The following is a 26,419-nucleotide window of genomic DNA, read 5'->3' as shown; positions in this document are numbered from 1 at the left end:
TTCCTGCCGGAACCCTCCGTTTCCTCCCTGGCCCCCACTCCTAGCATCTCACCCATGCCCACGACAGTCCCACCAGTCTCTGCTTCCTTCCCACACTCTCTTGCCCCGGGGAAATGCACAAGAACATTTCATTCACACTTCCTAGCAATGTTCACCCCGATGGCTCATGACATAGGCAGCCTACCTCTTTGTCCTGCCATTGTCTTTCTCTCCCTCTGGGACGAGGCTAGCAGCTCTCATCTTCTCTGCTCTCCACTGGGTCCCCAGTGCCTGCCCCGTAGTAGCTGCTCAATAAGCACGTGCTGTTGAAGGGACCGCAGCTCAGCGTGGGGCACTCTTCGATGGCATCGAGCCGCTGTGGCGGCTGAGGATCAGTCCAGACCGCAGGGAGCTCCGTAAAGCCGGTACGTACACAAGAGACAGTGCGAGGCAGACACCGAAGCCGTATTTCACTGCCAGCTCCCTGGGGCTCCGCTCCCAGAAGGAGCCCTCTGGTCAACTGGGCTACACCCGTGGGCTCGGGGAGGGAGCTGGGGGGCCTGCCACCCCACCCCCGAACTGGATGTCCAGTCTTATCCCCCTCTGACCGTCACCTGGAAGTCAAGGGAAGGGGGCCACCGACTCCGTCTGCAGTGGGCAAGAGGGAGGAGGGGCGAGAGATCCCTCCCCAGGGGAACAGAGAGAAGGGGGGGGCACCCTCTTGGCCTGAGCTCTGGGGTGCAGTGGGAGCTCCTCTTTGAAAGAGAGCGGGGGCGTGTTGGAGACCCGGCCCCTCCTCGGCTCTCCGACATGACCCTGCAGGTGCGCCGTTGCACCGCGTTTTGGTCCTTTATGGAAACATAAACACTTTCCTGTGTTGCTAACGACTGTATAAGCATCGTGTGGCAGCTGTTGAGTACTTCACCCTAAGGGGCCAGGGGCTTCCTGGGGGCAGGAGACACCCCCCCTCACTGTCCCCCGGCTGAAGATAGTCATGCCCTTGCTCCAGCACCCAGCCCGGCGCCAGCACTGCCCTCAGAACGGCGCACCTTACAGTCTCGTGTCTCTGGGTCTGAGCAGGGGCACCTCCTGGACTCAGCAGGAATCACACCGAGCTGGATGCCCATGGGCCAGGGGCATATTGCCATCCAGCTCTCACCAGGGCAGGGGACCGCAGCTGACGTCTGGGTCACGGGAGTAGAGAAGCCAGTGCTCACGCGTGGGGTCATCCTGGACCCTCGCAGTGGGGCAGAGAACAAGCCCCGGCGTCAGGGAGGTGCCGGCTGCTGGGACAGTGTCCGAGAGCAGGACGAGTCCCCACAGGGCTCCGGGGCAGAAAGCCCGTGAGGGGGGTGGGCCGGGGAGGGGAGGGGACGAGAGGTAGAGGGGAGCGTGGTCCTTGGTCCGTCACCCCTCGCCAGGGTCTCCACTCCTCCAAACAGATCCTGGGGCGCTTTCGCCTCTGGTTCCCAGGGCCTGCGGCAGTGCCTGCCTGCCGGCAGCAAGGCACTAATGAGTGTTTGCTGAATAAACAAATTAATGGAGATGTTTTTGCATATAAAACACGATACACTGCTTAAAAATTCAATTTGTCGTGAGCTTTGCAAATGCGCGACTGTTTGAATAGCTGGCGTTTTAATTGCGTTCCGCTTTCTCTGCGTGGCGTTCACGAAGTGGCCGGTGGCCAGAGGAGAATTACACTGGTCAGGGTAGAAAGCCAAATCGGATGATCTGAGGTGGACATTGACCCTCCAGGGTACACTGTGGCTGCCACCTTTGGGACAGACTGAGGGGCAGTGGGGCCAATGAGAGGGTTGGGTTCCTCGGACAAACCCCCAAGACTGAATCTTAGGTCCGTCCCCCACTACCTCTGTGAACTTGGGTGAGACTCAAATTCTTCACCTGCTACATGAGAAAACTAACATCCGTTTCCGAGGATGTGAGGCTCGTGAGTGATGGCCCGCGTGTGTACATGGACCATTCAGTTGGGGTCACTCTGGTTTCAGGTGATGCTCTTCTCGAACGCAAGTCCGCGGTCACTGCGCACCTGAGGTGCAGACGGGTCAGCTGCTTTTGGGATCCGCCCCTGACCCAGAGTGTAAGAGCCGTGAGTACCGGGGCACCTGCCTCTACCTGGCTTCTCTCCAAGCCCCGAGACCACGAGTTCATCCGGGTCCAGTGTTGCATCTGAGCCCGAGCACTGAGATATTAATAGCGGCCCCCCTGTGCCGGCGAGTTCTGCCTAACCTGCTCTCAGATCTGCTGAAGTTTTCTTGCTGTTTTCATCTGCAATTATTTTGGCTGAAATCGGCACCAGACGATTGGATGACCAGACTGCGGACTCTCCCATCCTGGTGGACGGGGAAAAGCAAATGTGATTCCAGCCGGCTGTCTGCCCACCGCTCTGTGTGGCCCCAGAGAGAGGACGCTTCAGCCTGGAGAGACGAGCTGGGAACCGAGCCGACGAATGAGAGTCTGGGTTCACGCTCCGGCTGCGAGCGTCCGTGCGTTTGTAGGACAGGACTCGAGAGGTTTTGGGAATCGGCTCCTTATGTTCATGATACCTACTCATATAATTGAACTTCCTGCCACTGATAACGATTTATGCGCACATACTCAGTGTCGCTCCGTTAAGACAACGTTTGAGAGCACCTAATCCTTTAAATAATTCTTCAAGCAAAATAAATCAGATGAAAGGTGTGGACCAGAGAGAGCCAGATTTAATTCTTCAGGACAAAGTTGCTTCATCTGAAGACAGAAATTATAAGATATCCCAGCAAATGGCAAACTTGTTAGGGAGGTTAAAAGAGATAGCAATATACAGAAATGTTCCTGTCATTCCTGATTCTTCTCTCTTTGAGAGATGCAGCTCATCTGTTTGGTAAGGAATGTTTTTTTTGTCAGATCCCAATTAGGGTAGAAGGCATTATTATTCTCAATTATTTGCTTTTCCCCTATAAGAGGATTATACATCCTCAACACTGTCTGGGTCTTTGAATGTGAAAACACATGCAACAGGCTTGAATTTCATCGGTAGTATAGACTAAATCACTGTGAGAACTCAATGTGGTTTCGTGGTGTGTGTGAGTGTGGCAGGGGATGTTTGTTGTTAACACAGCAGTGCTGACTGATACACTGTGTGCTTGCGGTACAGGGATGAACCAGACAGACTCTGGTGGCCGCCTCCTGGGAGTGACGATCTGAGGAAGAACGAAGCTACGAGACAAGTAGTTACGCTACCCCGTTCTGGGGAGGGGCTGAGAGTTCACGGCAGAAGACCTCGTCCCGCTTAGGGGGTCCATGGCCACAGGCGAGGTCACAGGCCTGGGGAGTTTCTTGGCTTATCTAAGATCTGGGGTACGGGCCTCCTGGGAGTGAAATAAGGGCTCTCAAAGATGCCGTGTCCTGGTCCCCCCAACCCGTGACTCCGAGTGTTTTACAGGAAGGGGAAATGAAGACCACAGGTGGAATTAGGACCGCTAATCGGCATGCCTTGACAGACAGAAGCTGTCCTGGAGCACCTGGTGAGCCCCAGGCAGTCGGAAGGGGCCTGTAAGGGGGACAGGGAGGCACAAGGATAGCAGAGATGCCCAGCTCCTGCCTTTGTTTCATGGATGGGCGACTAATGTTTGAAGAACGGGAGGAACTTGCCCAAAGTGCAGAGCCAGAGGGGACCCGCCTGGACTCCAGCTCCTGAGAGCAGTGACAGCGCCCCCTGCTCAGTGCCAGGCGAGCCAACCTCATCCCCATCAGCAGCCCGCCCTGCAGAGGCAATCCAGATGCAACAGGACCTGATTATCTGACGACAGCAGGGTGCTGGGCGGGGTGGGGGACGGGAGGTCTCAGAAGGTGCCTGGCTCTGTCTGGGGTCTGCAGGGCTGCAGTGAGGAAGGAATCCTACTGAGCCTTGGAGATGTGGGACACGTGCCTTGGAGGAGATGTTGCCTCTTGCTAAGGAACTCCAGCACAGACTGGATGCCATCCTGGGAGGAAGGGACCCTGCAACAAGCAGTCCGGTACCACTGGCCCCAAGGCCCCCACCCCCGCCTTGGAGCACAGCAGGGTAGGAAGGTCAAGCTCCCCACCGTGGCTTTAAAGCCTAGGTCTGTCTCCTCCCCTGCGCCTCCCCACCCTCCCTTTTGCAAACCAGCAGGAGCGGCTTTCAAGTTCATGCTTTGTCACTCCCGTCTCTGTACCTATTCCCTCTGCATCCCAGGATGCTGGGAGATAAATTTGTCCATCTTCAAAGCACCCAGACCGTCAGTGGCTGCTGGGTGAACACGCACAGGAGGGTGCAGCTCATTTGCGGGCAGCGCTCTCTGAGGTTCTGGCCTGCAGTCCCACCCCAGCCAGAGCCTCCTGTGGCTTCTGGTCGGCCTGCTGCGCTGTCCTCACCCCACCACCTGCAATGCCTACCCTTCTCTATGCAGAACAAAGGCCTGGCATGGCCCCAAAACTGTGGGGCTGGGACAAAACTCAGTGATCATCATACCTGGGCTCCAAAAGGTTGTCTCCAAGCCTCTGAAAAGCATCCAAGCATCCTGGAGACCACCGTGGTGTTTCTGCGGGGAGCAGGCAGCATTTCGGGCCAGGGGAATTTAATGGGAATCATGCAATTAGCATCCACTTCCACCCTTCCTGGCCCGGGTCCACATGGCCCTTTTCCCCAAATACCTGTTATACCTTCAAGATGCTTCACTTACCTTCAAAAAATAACCATACGGCCTTATTGGCTTATTTTTCTAGAAGAGAAATTCTTCTGCGGGATGGAAGCAGGAAGCTGGTGGGGAGGGGAAGCAGGACCCGACGTGGAAAGGTCACGGTCCCCAGGCTTGATGTCAGTGTCTGTTCTGCATTCGGGGTCTCTCCCCCAGGGGGCGCTCTGTCCCCCTCCCCTGCTCTGTCCCCTGCAGGAGAGAAGAGCGGACAGTCATGGGAGGACCCAGCAGAGCCCTCACAGCTTCTTCTTTCTAAACAAAATCTCTGCAGCTCTCTCCAGGTTTGTCCATTGCAAATGGGGTGGGGGTCCCCATGGGTAGGAAGGCATGGCAATAGTGTTCAGGAGTGAAAAAGAAGAGAAGGATCCCCCAGGTTTTGAGTAAATAAGTAAATAAATAGATAGATAGCCTGGGCTTCCTGGTCGTTTATGTGAGGACTGGAGGTGGGGGGTGGGGCAATTGCCTGAACCCTCAATGTTTTAAGTTTTATTTAGAAATGGCACTTATTTTAGGTTGCTGTTCTTTGCCAGGTATTATTCCAGACAACTGTACTGTTAAAAGCCACCTTTTCTGCCCTCTGAAGATGACACGGGGGGACGAGGGTTCCCACGTTCATCCTGGGCCTTGGTTTACGTGGTTTCTTCAGTCTCGGCAGGGAGGCGGAGAGGAGAGGCTGTTGAATGCCTTGGTGGTGGCATTACTGGTTCACACGCGCATGAGAAATGCCCGTTGTCTAAGTGAGGAAAGTGAGGCTCTGAGAGGTTAAATGACTCACCCAGGCTGAAACCCTGAATGAACACAGGCATGCATGAGTGAATGGGTGGGTGGAGGGGTGGATGGATGCATGCAGGTATGAATGAACATATGTATGAATGAATAGATGGTTGGATAGAGGAATGCATGTATGAATGAATGGGTGGGTGGATGGATGGATGGACGCATGGAGGGATGGATGGATGGGGGAATGCATGCATGCATGCATACATGAATGAATATATGTATGAATGAATGGATGGATGAACAGAGGAATGCATGTATGAATGCATGCATGCACGAATGAATGGATGGAGGAATGCATGCATGCATGCATGGACAGAGGAATGCATGCATGTATGCATGCATGAATGAATGGATGGATGGATGGATGGAGGGATGCATGCATGAATGAATGGATGGACAGAGGAATGCATGCATGTATGCATGAATGAATGGATGGATGGATGGATGGATGGAGGAATGCATGCATGAATGAATGCCTGTATGCATGCATGAATGAATGGATGGATGGATGGACAGAGGAATGCATGCATGCATGAATGCACATGTGCATGAATGAATGAATGGTTGGATGGATAGAGGAATGCATGCATGAATGAATGGATGGATGGATGGAGGAATGCATGCACGCACAAAGATCTGAGCATGTCCTGTCCAGCGAGCGAGCAGTGCAATTCCCCCGCCATCGCAGCTGCACCGGCACCGGGTCCCAGTAAGGCCACGGCTCCTGCAGGCTCCCTGCAGCTCCCTGCTCATTTCTCCCCCTGCCTCTGACAACACTAACTCAAGCTTAACAGGCTTATAAGCAAACTCTTGATTCTCTCTCCCTGACCATCTCCGAGTCCAAAAATAGATACCCCACCCAGTGCTACAGTTAACTACTGCTGTGTAATAACCTCTCCCACAATTTAATGCCTGTCCCTTAATGCCTTAAAAGCTATCATTTTATTATCATCTTAAAACCCATGCCTGGGGCATGTGAGCAGGACCCAGCTGAGCGACTCTTCTCTTCGGCTCTGAGAGAAGTCACGTGGCTCTGCTGGAGGTCCCTGGTGGTGACCAGTCAGCAGATGGGCTGTGCTGCCTGACTCACTCACAGGTCTGGTGCTCGGTGGGGACAACTGGAAGACCGGGTCCCACTGGACTGCCCATACGTGGCCTGCCCAGCACGGTGCTCTCAGGGTAGTCACACTTCTTGCGGGGCTGTGGTATTTATTTCCTAGATAGACTCCCTGAAAGGTTGAGTCTGATTTCCTCCGCTTGGATAACGGCTGGCCTCAGTGCCTTGCTGCTAATGAATGGACGTGATACGTGGACAGCCAGGGCAAGGCTAGAAAAGGTGACACAGATTCCATGGGGCTCACTCTCTGGGAAGGACCTAGGAGTGCTGGACTGATACACACTGGCACAAAGCTGCCATAGGAAAGCGAACAGGTAGAGAGAGTACAAGGGGTTGGAGACGCCCAACGGCTCCCGCTGCTCGGGTCCTCAGCCACCCAAGTCTTCCCAGGACGAGGGAACCTTTGGATCACTCCAGCCCCCAAGCCTTGAGACACCTGCCTGGCCGAGTGGAGATGAGGATTATGAGCGTTCCTCACCGTGTCCTGTGCGAATTTCTGACCTTCGGAATCCACGAGCATCATAGATGCTTGTTTTGCAGCCGTAATAACCAGAACAGTGATAACCCAGGGACCTAAGAGTCTGTGCTCCATTTAAGAAGAAAGAGACTTCCTGGTCTTCCACAACCTGGCCTTGGACGTCACAGCCACTTCCGCTGTGTTCTATTGGTCCATGCAGTCAGGAGATTCAAGGGGAGAGGACACAGAAGCCACCTCTTGGTGGCAGGGAGGTAACAATTTGCGGTTGCATCTTTACTCTCTCTACAACCAGTGTCCATCGACCCAACGAGCAACAAACAGTGTCTTCTACCCAACTGTTCACGACAAAACCTAGATGTCACCCTTACCCCTCCCCCTCTCTCCATCCAACCCACCAGCAACAGCACACCTGGGTGAGCCTCCCTCCGACCTATTTGCAGATCCAGCCCTGTTTCCCTGTCTTGCTGCCCCGGTCAGAGTCACGGCCACCTGCTGCATGGAGTGTATGACCCTGGCTTCCTTGTGCCTCCGCAATTTCACCCACACCGCCAGAGGGACCTTTTAAAAAATACATGAATTGGAGCGTGTCACTGCCATGCCAGAAGCCCACCAGGGACTTTGCACTGCAGTCCCCAGGACTCACCTGGTCTGACCTCTGTCTCCATCCTCAGTCCGACGTCTGGTCCCTCTCCTCCCCCACTTCCAGCTGCTCAAGCCAAGCTCTTCCTGCCCCACCCCCGCCCCCAGGGCCGTTTGCCCGGCTGTCCTCTGGGCCTGGAATCCTTTCTTTCCAGGTCCTTTGAGTGTCGGCCTTCTTCTCGCCCTTTAGGTCAGGGCTGAAGCGTCACCGTCTCAGCACGACCTGCCCCGACCACGCCAGCTCGACACGTCACCCTCAGTTCCCACACACGCGCCGCCCCGCATCCCGTCCCTGCTGCTGCGCCGCGGTGGAAGCAGAGTGCGTGCACCACAGCGCAGGAGTGCGGGAAGGATGGGGACGGCTCGTGTCTTCCCTGCGGATGGACGCTCGCAGCTCGCCCGGGAGCCCTCCTCGTCCCAGCGACTGGACACCTGGACTCCGTGATGGGTAAGGGGTGGTGGGGAGAGCATAAGCTCAGTCTCCTCTCAACTAAAAACAACCTGAAACAGCCTATTTCTGTCCAGTTCCGTCTCTTTGGTTGAAGTGCTCCGTCCTTCCTGAGTCTAGACCCTCTCCCCCCCAGAACGCTTCCCGCCGCCCTGTGCTGACCTCCTCTCCCTGTTTGTCCCCCCCAGACTCTGCGCGAGTACACGGGGACGCTTGTGTTCCCCCGCACAGAGGCAGGAGGTGGCCTCTGCGGACTTCCGGACCTGGGCTGGCCAGTGCGGTCAGTGCCTCCGCGTGTCCTCTTCATAGTGGACCCTTTCCCTTCAAAGAGCAGGAGTAAAGGAGACTCGCCTCTCCGAGGCCAAAGGGCACTGACGAGCAACCTTTCTTCTACTCCCCCCCCCCACTCCCCTCTCGACAGGATCGGGGACAGCCAGCGGAGAGCCCCATCGGCAGGCGTCCCAGCCGCCCTTGGGGGCGGTCGCCTGACACTTTCAAAGGCGTATTTGAGGAGTAGAGGACGAGGAAGACTGCACGGAAATCAGAGAGAGCCATGGTTCAGGGGGTGGCCGATGGCCCCAGGAGCCAGGGAGCTCGGGGCAGGGGAGAGGCTGGGGGTCTGGTACATGGGCCGGGCCTGTAAGGACACAGCAGACTCCACAGTGCTCTGGGGGGTGGGGGGGCGGGTCTCCTAGTGTCTCAAGGACAAACAGGGCACCAGATGTGGGCTGGGTTCTGCGGGACCGGGGTGGGCCGGCCCCACGGAGCCCAGAGCCCAGTGCAGAGCCTAGGTGCAGTGCGAGGGAGGGCCTGCCGCAGACAGCAGCCTCCAGGGAGGAGAGGGTCAGAGCTGGTGCAGCGGGAAGGAAGCGGAACAACAGGCGGAGGGACTCGGAGAGGGAGACGGGGTCCGGGGGCGTCCTTGCCCCTCCCTGGGCCCCAGTCACTCTTTGAGCTGAGCCTGTGGACCCTCTTAGAGGGGGAGGGGGCGGGGCTCGCCTCCTCCCGCCCTTTCCCACGTTCTCCAGCGGAGTCGAGGCTCTGAAGTCGAGGACGCCAACTCCTGGTCCTGCAGAAAACCATGGGAAGGAAGCAGGTCGGAGCAGCACCGGCTTTTGTTTCTCCAAAGTGGAAAATGAGTGGGGTGGACCCTGGGGAGCCGAGGCTCGTTCCCAGTCATTAAAGAACTTCCTCCGCGACCCTTCAAAGGGAAGCGTCCTGTCGTCGATAGATTTGAGAAAAGCCAGGGAGGACGCTGACGGTCCGCACGCCGCTGCAGGCGTGAGGGCGCAGCTCGGGCCCCACGCGGAGGGAGCGGAGCCGCACATTAAAGGGGTGGCGGGGGAGTCGCAGCCAATCGGAGCTCAAAGGGACCTGCAAGGTGACCCGTGTGTGCCTGAAGACTTCCGATCGAATCCTGCGGAGCGAGCAACTCCTCCGCGGGGGGCGCCTGGGGAGGCGGCTGCGGAGCGTCTCTCGGCCCTTGATCCTGTTTCAACCTAACCGCTTCTGCTTTTGCATCCTTTGTGTTGGGTTTCTGCGCGAGACTTTGCTTAAAAAAAAGTAGGTTCTGCTGCTGCCACCTGAAACGTGTAAAGCCCTGGTCCGTTCCGATGGGCCGCTCGCAGGGGAGGAGGGAGGCCTCCGAGAGACCAGACACCACCCCCCCGCAGCAGGGCACGCAGCTGGCTTGAGGCAGGAAGGGGCCTTGAGCCTGGTGTCCGCCCTTTGTACCCAGAAAGGTGCAAACAGTGTGAGTCCATTCCAGGAAGAGTCTGTTGGACCCTGGGACCCCGGAGGCATGTCCTGAGTCGGAGCCGGTGGCCAGAGCCGGGGTGGACCTGCCGCCCCATCTCCACCGAATGCCAGGTCCCTGTAGCAGCAGCCCTGGGACAGGACCCGGCTGCCTCAGCGGTTGATGATGATCTCGGCCAAGGAAGGCTGGGCAGGGAGGGAAAAATCATCATCTCCTCGTACATTCGCACCACCATGCTCCCCAGCCTTTCACCCCAGGCCCGCCTTGGTCCGTCCAAGGGCTCTGTCACTGGCTCTCCAGGAACGTGGCCGTCCCACAGCCCCCTGGCCAGTGCCCACCTGCGCTCTATCGCGTGCTCTCAGCTGGTGACGTTCAGAGAGGCGAGGCAGGAAGAACACGCCGCCCAGGTGCCAGGTGAGCCTTCCTCTGCTCCCCTGTGCTGACGCAGTTCTGGGGGGCGGGTGCAGGGTGGGTGAGGGGGGCCCCGTGGACGAAGCACAGCAGGCTGTTCAGTGCCGCCTGTCTCTCACCTGAGACGCGTGGCCGCCCGGGGAGGTGAGTGTCTATTGGAAGAGGCTGGGCTCTGTGGCCATGGGGGCAGACACCCTGTGGCCGTGGGGGCAGCCTCCCACAATGGAGGTCCACGGTCCTGCAAATCTTGGTGCGGTCTCGACCTGGACGCATCGTGGGGTCTTCTTCCTCTCGGCCTCAGGGAGGCCTCTCCTACCACAGCCGACATCAAACTCGTCTTGCTGGTCCCTCCAGGACCCAGTCCTCCCTCCTTAGCACGGTCGAGGGCACGCAAGACATTCGCAGCTTCCCTGTGCACGAGACGTTCCCCCCCCCCGTCTCCGGAAACAGCCCAATGGCCCTGTGATGCTGAGCGGGGGGGCCGCCCCTTCCTGCCCGGAGTCAGACGACGAGCGTCCTACAGCGTGAACGGGAGGGAAGAGCATCACTCCGGGACCCCTGCCTCTCCGCTCTCTCGGCGAGGGGCGTAGAAGTCCCCCCCACCACCCATACAGACAGCTGCTTCACGAAAAACAACATTACCGACTTCATTCACGACATAGTAAGGGCTGAAACACAAAACATTTGAAACACAAACGTGGAGTTTAGTGGGCTTGGTGCAACCCGTGCTATTAGGCGTGAACAGTCAGGTTTAATGAAGCAATGCATCTCTGCCCACACAAAGGAGAGTGAGAATGATTAGGACCACAGACAAAACAGTCCCCCTCGCAGAAGGCTGGCGGACGGAAAACGGTAATTACAATGCCAGAAATCCTGGGAGGTGCTAAAACTGACACCGGGAAAATGAAACACTTTGCTTAATTTTTGACGATGTTACCTGTTGAGACATGACATGCCTGGCATTTCGGGTGCCACGAAACCTTGTTTTTCGGCTCCAACACGTTTCCCACTTTCACACTCGGCTTTGCGAGTGGCTCCCCCCTCCCACCCCCCCACGTTTGCCGTGGCTCCCGCTGACGCCGCGGCACCCCGGGTCCGAGTCCTGTCGCTTTTCTCCCCGCACTCCCCCTCAGCCCGAGAGCATTGTTCTGTTGCTTTTCGTCTCGGGTGCACGTGCAGTGCTGTGTGGTCTGGAACGCCAGTCCTTAAAGACGCCAGCCCTCTTCCCGAGAGAATTCACGTGCTTACGGACAGAAAGCAGAACCCAGGACCCCCGGAGGGCGGGGCGGCCCTCCCGCAGGGCTCACGTGACATCTGACACCACACAAGCACCACGTAGAGCGGGGACTGCCGTACGTTTTATCTGATATTTTTGGACAAGCCAAACATTGCGGGGAGAGGGTTCACCACGTCTGTTCTAATAGACTCCCTGTCAGCGGCGCGGGCGTCTGCCAGCAAAGGAGCCCCACAAATCTCAGCCGTCCGCCGGCAGCCTGAAAGGGCGCTGTCCCCGGAGCGCTGAGATCAGCACCATCGCACAAAGCGGCCTGTCCTCCCAAGAAGAATCCCTCTCTAGAAACGCTATAATTTCCCGGTTACAAAGGAGCCTCTTCCCGGGCACGCAAAGTGCTCGTTGGCTCACCGCGACCTCCGCTTCCACCCCGCCAAGGTTGTGTCTGATCACGAGGTCAGACAGACGAAGGGGCGGCTGTTCTGAGCGCAGCAGCAGAAGCGAAGCTGCGTCTCGGGTCACGTGCGGGAGCGGCTCTGCACGCTCACTGGCAGTGCGTGCAGCGCCACGCGGGGGGCTCTGCGGCGTGAGCCCAAGGAGACCTGTCTAGACACAGGTCAGGGGCTTTGATGTCTGTAGTGGGAGCCGACCCACAGGGGCGAGTGAAGGGCTGTGCGGCTGGGCTCCTTCTGGAACACAAGGCCGCAGAACAGGAAGGGGTTCTGGCAGACCGGGCGTCCCCACGGCCTCCTGGCTGCGCTGGGTCATCGGGGTGCCGAAGCCTGACCTGGCCCACCGTTCAGATCCCGTGAGAATCGATGTGCCTTCTGGGGGCGCTCCGTTGTACGCTGTAGCGTGCAGCACAGGTTTTCCGGGCGCGGTGCCCAGGACAGAGTGAGTGCTGGGGAAGTGGCAGTCAGGGGTGACCGTTCCTCGCGAGGACAGTGCTTGGAAGGAGGAGGGGACAAAGCCTTGGGCGTTCTCCCCCGCCCCAGCCCCGTGGGCGGGAACGAAGTCAAGGGCAACAGAAATGCAACTGCTCCCAGTTCCGAGGCCTGGACTAGACCCCTCTGTCTTTCTGTCCTCCAGCTCCCCAACTACGGAAACGGGGCCGCATCCTTCCCCTCCCAGTCCCTGGCCTGAGTGAGGTCACAGACAAACGGCAATTGGTGTGTGGCAGAGGCCCTGAACGTGCCATGCTGTGTCTAGGGGAAGGAGAGGCGCCGTCTCAGCGGCTACCTGTGCTCTCCTTGGCTCTGGCCGGAAGGCACAGCCAGCCCGAGGCTGCCCCTGTGCCCACACCCGCAGCCCCTGCCTGGAGCAGCAGACCCACCCGCGGCCCTGCGACCACTCCACCTCCCCGCCCAGCGGTCTGTCCGCAGGGATCCTCCTAAAAACACAGGGTGAGTCCTACCGTGCTCCTGCTCGGACCCTCCACTCGCTCCCACTGTTCTCAGAAGGAATCCGGGGTCCCCACCCTGGCCTGGTCCCAGGCTGCCGTCTCGCCAGTCTTCTCCTGCCCTGAGCTCTGCTCGTTCCCACCTGCCAGCCTAGCTGTCCCTGCTGCCCCTGACACACCGCGGACGTGACCGCTCCCCCTACCTGGCCTTCCTCCACCCAGACCTGCCTGCTTCAGGGCCTCTCTCAGAGCAGCTCCCTGGTCCCTGGTGGTCCCTCCTGCTTCTCACCAGCGCCCCCTTATGGCTTCTCCTGACATTCTCCGCGTTATGTCTACCCTGTTCCTTGTCTGTCTGTCCGCTCCCCCCGCACCCTGAATCAAACCTCTCTGAGGCAGGTGCTCTGAGCACCCTTCACCTGTTTCCCCGGGGGGCAGGGCCAGGCCTGCAGGTGCTCAGGGTTGGCCTAATGCATATGTCTGCACCTTGTGTCCTGGACACTGGTTCAGGTGTCTCCGGTTCCAAGATGAACGGCTGTTTTGTTCTCAAAACAGATACAAATTGTAAAAGAAATAAGCTTACAATATTATGGGAGAACAACAAAAAGAAGAAAAAGGCATCTGAATAAAATAGGGTGGCGGTGGGGGCAGGGCGTGGCAGCACCTACCCGGAGTGGCCCGAAAGACCTGAATCTCAAAGACCGTGCCCCACAGTACAATGCACCCCCCCTCCAGACGGTGGCAGCAGGACCAGTGGACCACACACGAACAGGCCCTGTAAACACAGGCTTGCTGTGAACATCGCTGTGGCCAGCGACCTCTGTGCATCTGCCCTTGCTCCGCTGAGCTCAGGGGCTGTTCTGCCCTGAGGCAAAGGAAGCCCCAAACCTCCAAGCTCTACCCTCAAGACTTTGAATGCACGAGGTGGCCATGGCGGTGGGTTTACAGAGCAGAGACGCCGGCGGTGGGCACAGCCCCGGCAGGAGCCGCTGCTGCCACGAGCAGGCTGACTGCCTCGGTCAGCCCTGCGGCCCCCACCCCAGTGTCCTCAGGGGCGGTGCTGGCGCGAGGCTCTCACTGAAAAACGCAGGAGAACTGCTGTTAAAAATAGTGTGACTTGTGACATGTGACATGAAGCACTGAGCGATGTTCCCGAGTCCCTCAAGGATGTGGCGATGGTGCCCACAGCCGTCAAAGCACAAGGTGGGACAGGAAGGGCAGGGAACTGCTGGAGCTGGCGGAGGGGGTGGGCGAGGGTGCAGTCCCAGCCCCTCACAGACCCCTCCCTGCAGCACACGGAGGTCGGGACACTGGGTCAGCGGCGACGCCTCGCCGCGCCAGCTCGGTCGGCTGAGAAACCACGGGGCCGCGTCATTATTCCAGTGCACACAGGCGGGCCTGCGGGGAGAGGCCCGTCACTGCAGCTTCCGCACAAGACGGACTTTAACAGTAGGGCACTTCCTGGGCCAGCAGGGTCAGGAGACCTGGGCCCTGGGCCTGCTTGTGTCTGAGTTGCTGTGTGGCTTAAGACAGGCACGCAGCGTCCACTACTAGTCAGGATAATTAACTCCAGGCGCTGTAACAAATACCGTGGGACCTCGGCGCTCGTTAATTCTCTCCGGAACTCGAGAGGAGCACGGCAACGGGCGAGTGGCAGGCACGTGGCGAGTGACGAGGCATTTCCTCTTGCGCTGTGACTCGCGCGAGTTCTAGCCAGTGGGATGAGCCCCACGCAAACGCCGAGTGCTGAAACATCCTTTTCTCGTCAAAATGTGGTGGGCACGGGGCTCTGAAGCCGAGGAGTCCTGGGGTAGGACGGTAACCCCGTGACGCTGGCATCGTGACGCGGCAAACCATTGTTCCTCTCTGGCAGAGCCCTGCGGCGTGGGCGGCAGATGGCTTTGCTCTACGCAGTCACTCAGGGCCCCGGGCGAACGGACACACCGTTTTCAGCTCACGGTTCTCCGGGTCGGCCTAGGGGTTACCCTCCCGCCTGCAGGAGGGAAGGAGAGAGGAGCCCGGAGGACCCCACGGGACGTGGTGCGGAGGGACAGGAACTCCACGAGAAGATCTCCCGCTCGCAAAAGGGGAGAAGAGAAGGCACACAGTAACTGCTGCTGTGTGGGGGTGCGGGGTCCCACGGGACAGGCATGGGGGGCTTCCTCACCCTAGCAGAGGGGACAACCCCAGACTTTTGTTCTGCCCTTTGGGCAGCACTACCATGTCCTTGTCCCTCCAGGGTCCCGGCTTTACCCTTGGGGACTTTTCTCTCGCTCATTTGCTTCCACGACCACGTCTGGCGTGGCTGCTGGGAGGAAGCTGGCCTTGGAAACTACATTTTTTGGAGCCTGCTGGTTGCTTCTGGAAGGTCGGAGGACCAGGGGCTGTTTGAGTCTCAAATCATCAAAGGCTGTTTTGCTCTGAAATCGCAGTATCTTTGGTAATACAGTCCCTGTAAAACCTTGGTAACCTTTCGATCTGCGTGCTTCCAGTCAGTCGCATGACCCAGTAACCATTCCCAGTGATCTTTCCTGGACATACTTTTCCTTTCTACCTTATGTCTTTGCTTCCTCACCCCCATGCCTTTCTCTCTCAATCTCACAGTGCGTGGCGCTGGCAGGGTTAAGTGGGAAGGCCACAGTCTTAATCTGACCTCCGTTGTGGGGTTTGTTCATTTATTTAGACAGAGACTTTCTAAGTTTTAGTTTCTACCATCTGGAGCCTGAATTACTCAGCTTTTCTGATCCTTCTGGGTCGACATTTCTGGACTCCTTCCATTCCCTTCCATTTTTGCCTATAAACCAGCTAATGGCTGAGAGTATCTCGTGTTTGTGATACTCTCAAACGGCCAGTATTTGCCAGCCACTCCCAGTATTCAATTTTGCACCAGAGGCGAGGCCATTACCACCTTCGAGCCAAACCCACGTTGGACTCCCAGTCTTGGATCCATCGCTGTACTGAGCCCTGACGTGTTTGTGAATACACCGAGTAGGCGGCGCTTCAGGAGGACGGAACCCCCTTCTGATACTAGTAATCAGAGTCTCGCTCAGTCACTGAAGTGCCAGGGGGGCCAGGTGGGGGGGTCCACTTCGCCCTTGTCCATGCCCTCGTCCATGCCCTCGGTGGGGAAGACAGACGCTAAGCTACAATTCTCTTTGTGCAACATTGCAAGGCACGATCTGTCAGGAGAAGTTGCACAGTCGGGGAACCCAACACAGCCGGGCGGTCACCAGAGGCTGCGGGGAGGAGGGAACAGGGAGCTATTGCCGAAGAGGTGTGGGGTCTCAGTTTTGGGGAAGTGAAAGAATTTTGGAGACAAGTATTGAGAATTGTTGCACGAGTCCCGAGTCCTAGTGAATTTGTACCTAGAAATGGTTAAAGAGGTAAATTTTATGATACGTACTTTTTACCAAAACTTTAAAAATATGGACAAGAGATCTGTACAGATACCTCACCAAAGAAGATAGGAAGAAGGTGAATGAACATGGGAAAATGATCAACAGTTCTTGTCGTCAGGAGATTTCAAATTCCACCGACAATCAGATACCACTGCACACCTATTAGAAAGGTTAAAATCCAGTAAAAACCTGACAATACCAATTTCTGGCAGCAAGCGTACCTACCACCCAGCTGGCGTTTGCTAATACCATCATTCTCCAACAAGAGAAACCAGGGTCCGTCGGAGAGAGAGATGCTTCTCAGACAGGAACACCAAATACACAAGAGGAGCCTGAGGAGGCCAGAAAGGAAGGAGGTGTTTAAACAAGTCACAACGATGAAGGAGAAGCTATCAAAGGGACGCGGGAGCCACGTGAAGGAACTCCCGTGGCCAAAGTGGAAACGACTCAAGAAAAAGAATCGAGCACCGCTGGGTTATAACCCAATGCAAAACGCACACATTTGCGGGTCCACACCGATGTCAACCAATAGTTGAACAAATGAATAGAGTCGGGGGAGAACTGACGATTCTTCAGTGCAGAGAAACTCCAAATAATTTGTGGAAGTAGAGGTTTGTCTCCCTCCCACTCCTTAAGAGTGAGCTGGCCATAGTGACTTTCACTGTATTTTTTCCTGTTATCAGTTAGTCCCCTTCTACCCCCTCCCCACTGCAATCACCACACTGTGGTCTGTGTCCATGGTCCCTCGTTCTTTTTGCTCAGTCCCTTTACCCCTAACCTCCCCGCCCCTCAGCTGTTAGCCTGCTCTCCATCTGTGAGTCTGTCTCTATTTTGCTTCTTAGTTCAGTGTGTTCATTAGGTTCCATACATGAGTGAGATCATATGGTATTTGTCTTTCTCTGACTGGCTTATTTCACTTAGCGTAATGTCCTCCAGGTCCATCCATACTGTCACAAAGGGTAAAATTTTCTTCTTTTTTATGGCTAAGTAGTATTCTATTTTGTAAATGTACTATAGCTGTTTTATCCACTCATCTATTGATGGACACTTGGGCTGCTTCCATATCTTTGTGATTGTAAATAATGCTACAGTGAACATAGTGGTGCTTGTGTTCTTTCAAATCAGAATGTTTTGGGTTCCTTCCGATATATTCCCAGAGGTGGAATCACTGGGTCTAAAGGCAGATCCATTTTTAATATTTTGATGTATAACCATACTGCTTTTCACAGTGGCTACACCAGTCTGCATTTCTACCAACAGTGCACAAGAGTTCCCCTTTCTCCATTCCTCACCAGCACTTGTTGTTTGTGGATTTGGTTGGGATGGCCTTTCTGACAGGTGTGAGGTGGTACCTCATTGCGGTTTTAAATTGCATTTCTCTGATGATTAGTGATGTTGAGCATCTTTTCGTATGTCTATTGTCCATCTGTATGTCCTCTTTGGACAAGTGTCTGTTTAGGTCCTTTGCCCAATTTTTAATTGGATTATTGTGTTTTGGGGGTTTGGGGTTTTTTGGTGTTAAGTTTTGAAAGCTCTTTACAAATTTTGGATAGTAACCCTTTATTGGATGTATCATTGGCAAATATGTTCACCTATTCTGTGGGCTGTCTTCTTGTTTTCTTGATGTTTTCCTTTGCTAGGCAAAAACTTTTTAGTTTGATGTAGTCCCATTTGTTCATTTTTTTCTTTTGTTTCTCTTGCCTGGGAAGATATATCTGATAAAATATTGCTACACGCAATGTCCAAGATTTCTCTTCCTGTTTCTCCTTCCAAGGTTTTTATGGTTTCAGGTCTAACATGTAGGTCTTTAATCAATTTTGAATTTATTCTCGTGTGGGGCGTGCAGAGTGACTTCCTTCTCCACAGCACAACGTGGAAAGGGGGAAATGGAGAGATGAACTCCGTGGGGAGAACACTGTCTCAGACAGGCGGTCCAGCTTGACCTCCCTAGTGACGGGTCACGGGGAGGGTGTGCACTCTTGCTGCAATATGATGAAAGGGGTCCTCTCCTCCGTGGTCTCCCTGCCCCCAATCCAGAACCCTGGTCTAGTCACGAGAAAAATATCCAATGCCAGTTCAAGGACATTCTACAAAATCCCTGACCCATACTCACCAAAACTGACACAGCCCGGGCCAGCCTGAGGAGACGTGGCGACTCAGGGTGGCATGGTGTCCGGGAGGGACGCTGGAGGAGAAGAGAGCCACGAGGTAGAAACGCAGACAATGTGGATGCAGCGTGGACTTCAGCTCATGATGATGCAGCAACACTGCTTCCGTTGCAATAAAACGTGCTACGTGATGCAGTGTGTTCGCGCTAGGAACGCCGGGTGCGGGTGTGTGAGAATGCCCTGTATTTCTTCACGGTGTTTTCCCGTAAAGCTAAATGCATTCTAACGTTAAAAGCTTATTTTAAAAAGTGAAAAACAGTTTATGTTTGGCCAACTAAGCAAAAAAGGTAAGGTGATAAAATTACTGGAACAAAGGATTTCGAAGACTTTCATCAACAGCCAGAAGACAGAAAGAACATTGTTTTAATCATTAAGACAGACAAGAAGTTCAAGAGAAAAAGAAGGCAATGTCCCAGGGGAAACACATGCAGCCAACACACGGATGGAAAAGCACTCAACTTCTTTAACTGCTAAAGAAGTTTAAGTAAAAAGACGAGAACACTTTTCAGTGCCTCGTAGGGCAAAGAGTCAAGGCTGATCACTCTGGACAGGGGAGATAGGAGCCTTCGCACGTTGTTGATGGGAGAGGAATTGGGACAGACTTTGAAAAGGAAATTGGACAGTAACTATCAAAATGTAAAACACACCCTTGGCTCAAGAGTTCCGCTTCTCTGAAAACATCCCAAATAAGAGTTCCTTCTTGGGCACAGGCATATTCATTGTAGGATATTAACTGGAACTTCACTTTTAACATTGAAAGTGGAAACACCCTAAATACCCGTGAAAAGGGAAGAGTGTAAACATTTTTCAGCAAGCCCAAGACGTGTTCTCCATGCATTCAAAACGAGGCAGGTGCTGCGTGGAATATTTTAAGTGAAAACAGCGATTTCCACGACCGTGACTATGTTATTGTCCCCTGGGTGTGTACACAGATTTGTGTGTGTTCGGGGCTGAGCCAAAGAACTTGAAAAACAGGCAACAGCAGGTCGGGGCCGTCTCTTTGGGGAAGGAAAAGAGGAACCTTCTTGCCTTTTGCTATGTATTTTGGTATTGCTGGAAAATTTTCCAATGAAAATGCACTCATATGGCTTGTAATATTAAGAAAAAGTGAGTCCTGGCTGGTTGCTCGGTTGACTGGAGCGTCATCCTGGGCACACAGGTTCCATCCCCCGTCAGGGCACACACCTAGGTTGCAGGTGTGGTCCCTGGTTGGGGAGTATATGGGAGGCAACGGAATGATGTTTCTCTCTCTCTCTCCCCCCCCCTTCTTCTCTCTAAAAAGAAAAAAAAGGCAAAGAAGAAGGAAGCTGGAAGGAAGGCCAGGTTATCACATGTCTATATTTACCGGAGAAAGAAGTTCAGCTGGAGGGCAGAGAATCTTGACCCTGACTCCTGCATGGTCACTGAGCAGGTCACGGATCTGGTCCTCGGCGTACAGGTCAAAACAGGAAACTAAAGCCAGCCTCTGCTGACTCACAGCGTACGGTGAAGTTCAAATACACTCAAGAATTGAATGAAACTCATGCCCACTGAAAGGAGAACATCCTAGGAATGTGAGTTAGGACCCGACTGTCAAAAATAGCAGTGAGGATGACCACGTTGAGATCGTCCCCATTTGGGTCCTTCCTGAGGACCCCACGGCCACCTGCCGTGGGAGGACCCGTGGCGGGGGGCAGCTCTCTGCCGCCACCCGTGCAACCCCACCAGGGGCGTCTGAGGCTGTGTCTGCCTCTGAGACCCACTCAGCGCCCTTGCCTCCCCTTCTGCAAAGTCAGATGTTAATGTGCCGGCTCCTTTGTGCTCCCTGGTAATAGGAAGAAGTCCTTGTCTTTCAGCAGTGGCCTTGTTTGCTGTCATCAGAAGGGGACATGTGGGGACATTTCACATTGCTCCAAGTGACAGGCTAGACACACGTCCCTCCCCTCGCTGGCCTTGGGTTCACTTTGTGGTGAGAACAGCTCTAAACACGACGTGCGTCAGGCCTTGCTGCCCATGGCTCCCTCCTCCGTCACGTGGCCCGGGGACATGCTGAGTATGACAGACAATGCGAGAGAGCCCAACAAGCATGATGACAAAGGTCGCTGACCATGTCCCAAGCTCCGTTCTGGGAGTCTGTTTTAACTGCTTCCATTCTCACCCCACTTCATTATCCCCACGTGACAGATGAGGAAATGAGACCCACGTTCATGCACCAAGAAGCTCTGGGGGCCAAGGTTTAAACACAGACGTTCCCTGCATCCAACCAGTGGACACTTACCCACGATGCCTCATGCGAAAACAAGGCGGGCGGTTTTGAAGTGAATCTCCTCCCTTCCCCCATAAGTGTCTGGCATTCCGGGGGAAGCAGTGGGCCTTGGGGCCTTGGGGGGAAGCGGCTGTAGGTTAAGAGGGAGGCTCCTGGCCAGAGCCCAGGAGAAGACTCAACTTGGGAAGAACGGTCATGACGAAGGAAAGAGGCTGTGTTCCTGGCTCTGCCTCCAACTCACTGTCACTGATCATGTCTTCCTGGATCAGGTGCCTGGAAAAGCCCCGTCAGTTTTTGTCTTAACTGAGCACCGGGGTGGGGTGGGGGTGGGGCAGAAACCGTCAGCAGGTGGCCAGACCGCAACGCCTGCCTATAGGCTCTGATAGCATTGACCGAAATAGAATTGAGAGACGGTTCATGTTCATTTTTAAAACACTGGGTGCTGCTCTACGTTTTCAAATGCTGGATGCTCGTGAGGGCAGGACTGAGGCCGCATTCGCACGTGCTCTAGCTCCGTGCAAGGCCCACACTGCGTCGTCGATGAAGGTCTCCTGGGAGTTAACGGGACACTTCCTCCTCTTTTCAGGTTATTCCCGCAGTTCCCATTAGCTCCCCCTGGGGCTCCCTCCCAGGGGCCTCGATCGCTCTGCCCTCTCCTGCTGCCCCTCTGCTCCCGGTGACCGCTCTGCACCCGCTGCCCCTGCACCAGGACAAATCGCCTGGGACCTCTGATGGCAAGGGAAGGTGGGCTGTGGCTGGATTAGCCAGACATACTACGGGGGGTTGAAAGGAGACGTTTTCCAAGCTCGGCAGAGTCGGGGGAAGCTGAAAGTTAGAAGGATTCCAAGGTTAGGCACCCTTAGGTGGTGAGGTTAGGTCTGGACGTTGGGGGAACACAGACTCAAAGCACTTTTCAGGATGAGGCCATTGGAATTGAGGATCTGGATATATTTTCAGAGTCATGATTTGCAGTCCAGCGCAAGACTAGATTTAAATGTGGGCTGGCCAGGAACTGGCTAGAAGCTTGGGGTAATGGTCCAGAGCACTGCGTCCCCTTTGCAGGCCACCGGCTGCTTTGGAGCAGGTGGGATCAAGTTGCGTAGAGGGACAGGGACCGTCCAGAGGACACTGGGCATGGACTCTGTTCTCGTGGGACTTACGGTGAGTGACAACAAAGACTGACCAATGATAATAATGCAAGCAGGGTCACGACGGGCCACCGCAGCGTGCTGAGACACCCACGGCAGCAAGAACTCTTAGCAGTCACTGGCATTTCTGCTCAGACGGGCGGGCCAGGAAGGGCAGGTCCCGTGGGGACCGGAAGTTCCTGGACAAGCAGAATTCGAGGCGAGGAGCCCCGTGCCATCAGTGTGGGCCCCCTGCACTCAGGCCTCCCCAGCCGCTCTGTCGTTCTGCCAGAGACAGGGCTGGTCTGGGAATAAGCCAAGGGCCCCGGTGAGGCCCTGCCACACACGGCCCCCAGGTCCTGAGCTGAATGTCAGGTCTGTTTGGAGGCGTTCAGACTGTCGGCAAAGCCTCAGTAAGACACCGCAGGGCAGGAAGTGATGAGCTGATCTCTCTTTCCTCTCTTTCCTCCGTGGGAGGACACATCAAGAACACAGCCATCTGCAAACCGGAAGAGGGCCCTCACCACACACTGAAACACTAAATCTGCCAGCACCTTGACCTAGAACTTCGCAGCCCCCAGAACGGTGAGAAATAAGTGTCTGCTGGTTCAGCCATTCAGTCTGTGGTATTTTTGTTATAGCAGCTCAAACTGACTAATACTGATGGCTACAGTACACAGATAACAATAGCAAGTGTTGGCAAGGACACAGCGAATGAGACATCGCTGGTGGGGGTGTGACCCCCCTTTGTAAGACGGCTTGGCGGTTCTTCCAAGGGTTAAACATGGAGTTAGCATGAGACCCAGCAATTACGTTTTTTGGTATAGAATTTAAAACGTTAAAAACCAAGTACATGAATGTTTACAACAGTCTTCTTCATCATAGCCAAAAAGTGGACACAAACCAATTGGTGAATGACTGAATAAATATGGTATATCCATGCAGAAACAACAGTCAGCCACAGAAATGAAGTAATGGCACCGAATGGAAACACCTGGTAAGAGTTATGCTCATTAAAAGCCAGGCACAAAGGCCACATATTTGACGGTTCCATTTATGCACGAAGTCAGGAACAGGCAAGTCTGTGGCATCGGACAGCAGGTGAGCGACTGTCAGTGGGGGATGGGGGGGTCGGGGGAGGGGAGAAGTGCGGACCGCCTGCCACCTGGCACCAGGTCGCTTTCAGAGGGCTGGAAATATTCTAGAACTGGAAAGTGGTGATGGTTGCACAATTCTATAAATGTGCTAGAAGTCACTGGATTGTGCCCTCTGTTCTTTTTCTCAGCACGCCCCTCCCCTTCATCTCTGCGCCAGTGTCTGAGAGAGACAGACTAAAAGTACGAACCCAAGATTCAGGTTCGGCTCAACAACAGAGTCCCTAAAGATAAAGATCATATTTAGAGATGATTGCACTTGAGGTTAGTGCCGGAGGAGACAGAAGTCATTACCTCGTTAGCTTCTCTGTGCTTATGAGAAGCGACAAAGTATTTTGTTTTTCCATTCAAATGTCACGCATCTGACCGAAAAGTGGCTTTTCATTAAGGTGTTTTTAGAAAGAGGCCTCTGGTCATCTCTGCCAGTTTTTTTTTGGGGGGTGCACTGGATCTGAGTGCAGCTTCGGTCGGCAGGTGAGCTGGAGTCACAGAGTACACGCTGGTGGGGGACGAGGTGACCCTGCCTGTCCGATAGGAGCCCCATTTGCTGGCCGCGCCACCGTCTGGAAGAGGAGCAAACTTTTTTTTTTTGATTCTCAAGTTGGACAGTCAAATAGTCCTTGACTGGGATGGTTCATAGTCAAGGAATTTGCACTGAAGGGGCAGCAGCTAGGATTCCAAGTGACAGTCGGTAGTTCTTTCACCCCGGACAGCGGCGGTGAACTCTTCATTGCTCCCCCACCCTTTACGCACGGAAGTGCTCATAGCTGCCGACAACCTGGGGTGGCCGTCCCCGGGGCAGTGGCTGGGAAGCTGTGCTCTGGGAAGGATGGCCTGAGGGGACCTCTGGCTCGTTTGGGTCTCACGTGTCCCGGCTTGTCCTGGGCCCCGTCAATCAGCACAGAGAACGTTCCTTCTGAACGTCAGGCTCTGTCTCCCTGAGCAACTGCGTAGAGCTGACGGGACATGTGTGGGTCCGTTCTGCAGGCCTCCGGAAGGCATTCCGGTGGTGAAGTCCAAACTAAACCCGGGGCGAAGGGGCCCCCCTCCTATCCACTTACATTCCTGGGTCTCATCCTCTACGCAGCTTGAGGCTCGTGTAGAGGCAGCCGAACACATGACACAGCTCAGGGCTGGGCGGACAAGCCGTGACTGCGGCGGAAAATCAGGGTCCGGAGAGGTCGTGAATATGCTATGACTCGGACACACGCCGTAATGAACGTTTATTGAGAACGCACCCTGGGCCGGCGCCTTGTGAACCGCCCCCACGAGTTTCACCTCGCTGGATGCCCACAGCAGCCCGGGGCTGCCCCTGCTCCACGGTGGGAGTGGGGGTGGGGGGAGCCAAGGCTTTGGGAGGCTTTGTCGATAAACTAGGAAGGTGGGCAGCTGGGCACGAAGCCCACGCCAGACCCCAGAGCACGCGTGCAGAATGTCTGTGCCATGCAGCCCTGGGAACACGGGTGTGGGACCTGCTCCCGGGGGTGCGGGGAGGCCTTCTCCCCGACGCTGCCTTCACGGAGTTCGTTTTAGTCCAATAAGCATCTGTAGTCATTAAAGCATGTAGGGCTGTCCACTTGAAAACAGGTTCCCCGAATCCTGGATTTGATAAACTTTCCATGTTAAAAAAAATCAATAAGCATATCCTCAGGTGAGGATTTTTTACAAATCCCACTGTCTAATTCCACCATAATTTTCTTAAGTGCTGATTTCCGACAGCAGAAAGTGGGGGGGACCTGCTCTTAGAATAAAGCTCAGTTCTTTAAACGGACTAAACTTAGCTTTATGAAACACACACTGCGTCCACTTTTTTCGTTCCAGAAACGCTGATGGAGCGTTCCGCCTCCGTCAGACATCGCACGTGGCCCGGGGCCTGGCCCACGGCCTGCTGGAACCTGCCGGTCCACGGCGCTGACCCCCTCCTCGGCCCTGCTGGGCAGACCCCTGCTGTGCCCCACCAGCTGCAAAGTGTTCCTAAACTCCTCCTTCACGCGGCGGAGCACAGAGGGGAACAAAACCAACCAGGCCTTTTCCTTCCGGAAAACGCAGGCTCTAAGCAGACGGGTCTCTAATTAAAGATTTCGGGAGGCGCTCTGAAAGACAGGCGCTGGGCCGGCAGAGGACGCACCTGCGGTGGTAGCCGGGGAGGGCGCGCAGGTGCTTTCGCCCCTCTCACCTCTCAGCCCTACACAGGTCCGGCTCTGAAGACACTGGAGGGGGTGGCAGGGCCCCAGGAAAAACAGGCGGAGCGACAAGTGTCAGACGAGAAGGCAGGATTTCGGCTCGAGGCGTTCGCACGAACACGCAGGGGTGTCTCTCCGTCCCCTGCCGCCTGCCGAGGAACCGTTCCAACTGGGACGCCAATCTGTTGGGAACAGTTGGACAGGGAGGCGCAATCTGTGAGCTCGTTACACTTCCTGTCACTCTCCCAGGAAAGCGGAGAGACCCCGCAGAAGCGCCGTCCCTGTCCCCAGTCCGTGCTGACGGTGGGAGGAGGGGGAGGACGCAGAGAGAGGAGCGTGGACAGATGGCCTCCAGGGTGCTGGGTGCCCGCAGGTGCTTTCGACGCTGTCCCCAACCCACCCTTGTTGACTATGGACCACCTGGGCGGACGGCGGGAGTGAGCTGGGCCTGGGCTAACGAGCCGGAAAGGAGATTGGGTTGCTCTGAGCTGAAACCTTGGCCTAGACTTGCTTCCTGAGCCAAGAGGAAAGCTCAGAGCCGGCCGGGTGAACCAAGGTCAAGTCTGCAAGGAAAGCTGAGGTCTCAGTTTTGGTAATGCCATTTTTTTTTTAGGTTGGAGTGCCAGAGGCGGAACCAAGAAATGTGAAGAGGCAGGCCCTCCTCCTCATGTTGCAGAGGATGGAATAAATGAACCCCCTGCCCAGGGATCTCTGTAGACCAGCTGTCATTCCACGAAGGGCCTGGTCGACACTGTGAAAACACAAGCAACCACACTCGATCTTTTGTCCAAACTGGAAGACAGTTCTTGAGGCCACAGGCTCGGTATACTGTAGCCCTGGGACCAATCCAGCCCGCAGGCCGTTTTGCAAACCGTGTTCCTGGAACCCAGCCAGGCCGACTCATGTGTGAGTTGTCCGTGGCAGAGTGGAGTGGCCGTGGGAGAGGACATACACGGCTCACGAACCCCGACATATTTACTAGCTGGCCCTTCCCAGGACAAGCTTGCCGGCTCCTGGTACCTACCCAGACACATTACATCCATTCATTCATTCATTCATTCATTCAACACATGCTTGTTGAAAGCCTGCTAGGAAACGTGCCGGGGGCTGGGAAGGGAGGGCTAGAAGATTCACCTCTTGCCCTCAGAAAGGTCTCGGTTACTGCTCGGTAGGTGGTACTACCCGTGAAAA

This window comes from Phyllostomus hastatus, unplaced genomic scaffold (assembly GCF_019186645.2).
Source record: "Phyllostomus hastatus isolate PE091 unplaced genomic scaffold, TTU_PhHast_1.1 phas_scaffold_21, whole genome shotgun sequence".
NCBI classification, from domain to species: Eukaryota; Metazoa; Chordata; class Mammalia; order Chiroptera; family Phyllostomidae; genus Phyllostomus; species Phyllostomus hastatus.
The sequence above is the reverse complement of the archived record's forward strand: the minus strand, read 5'-3'. Positions refer to the sequence as shown.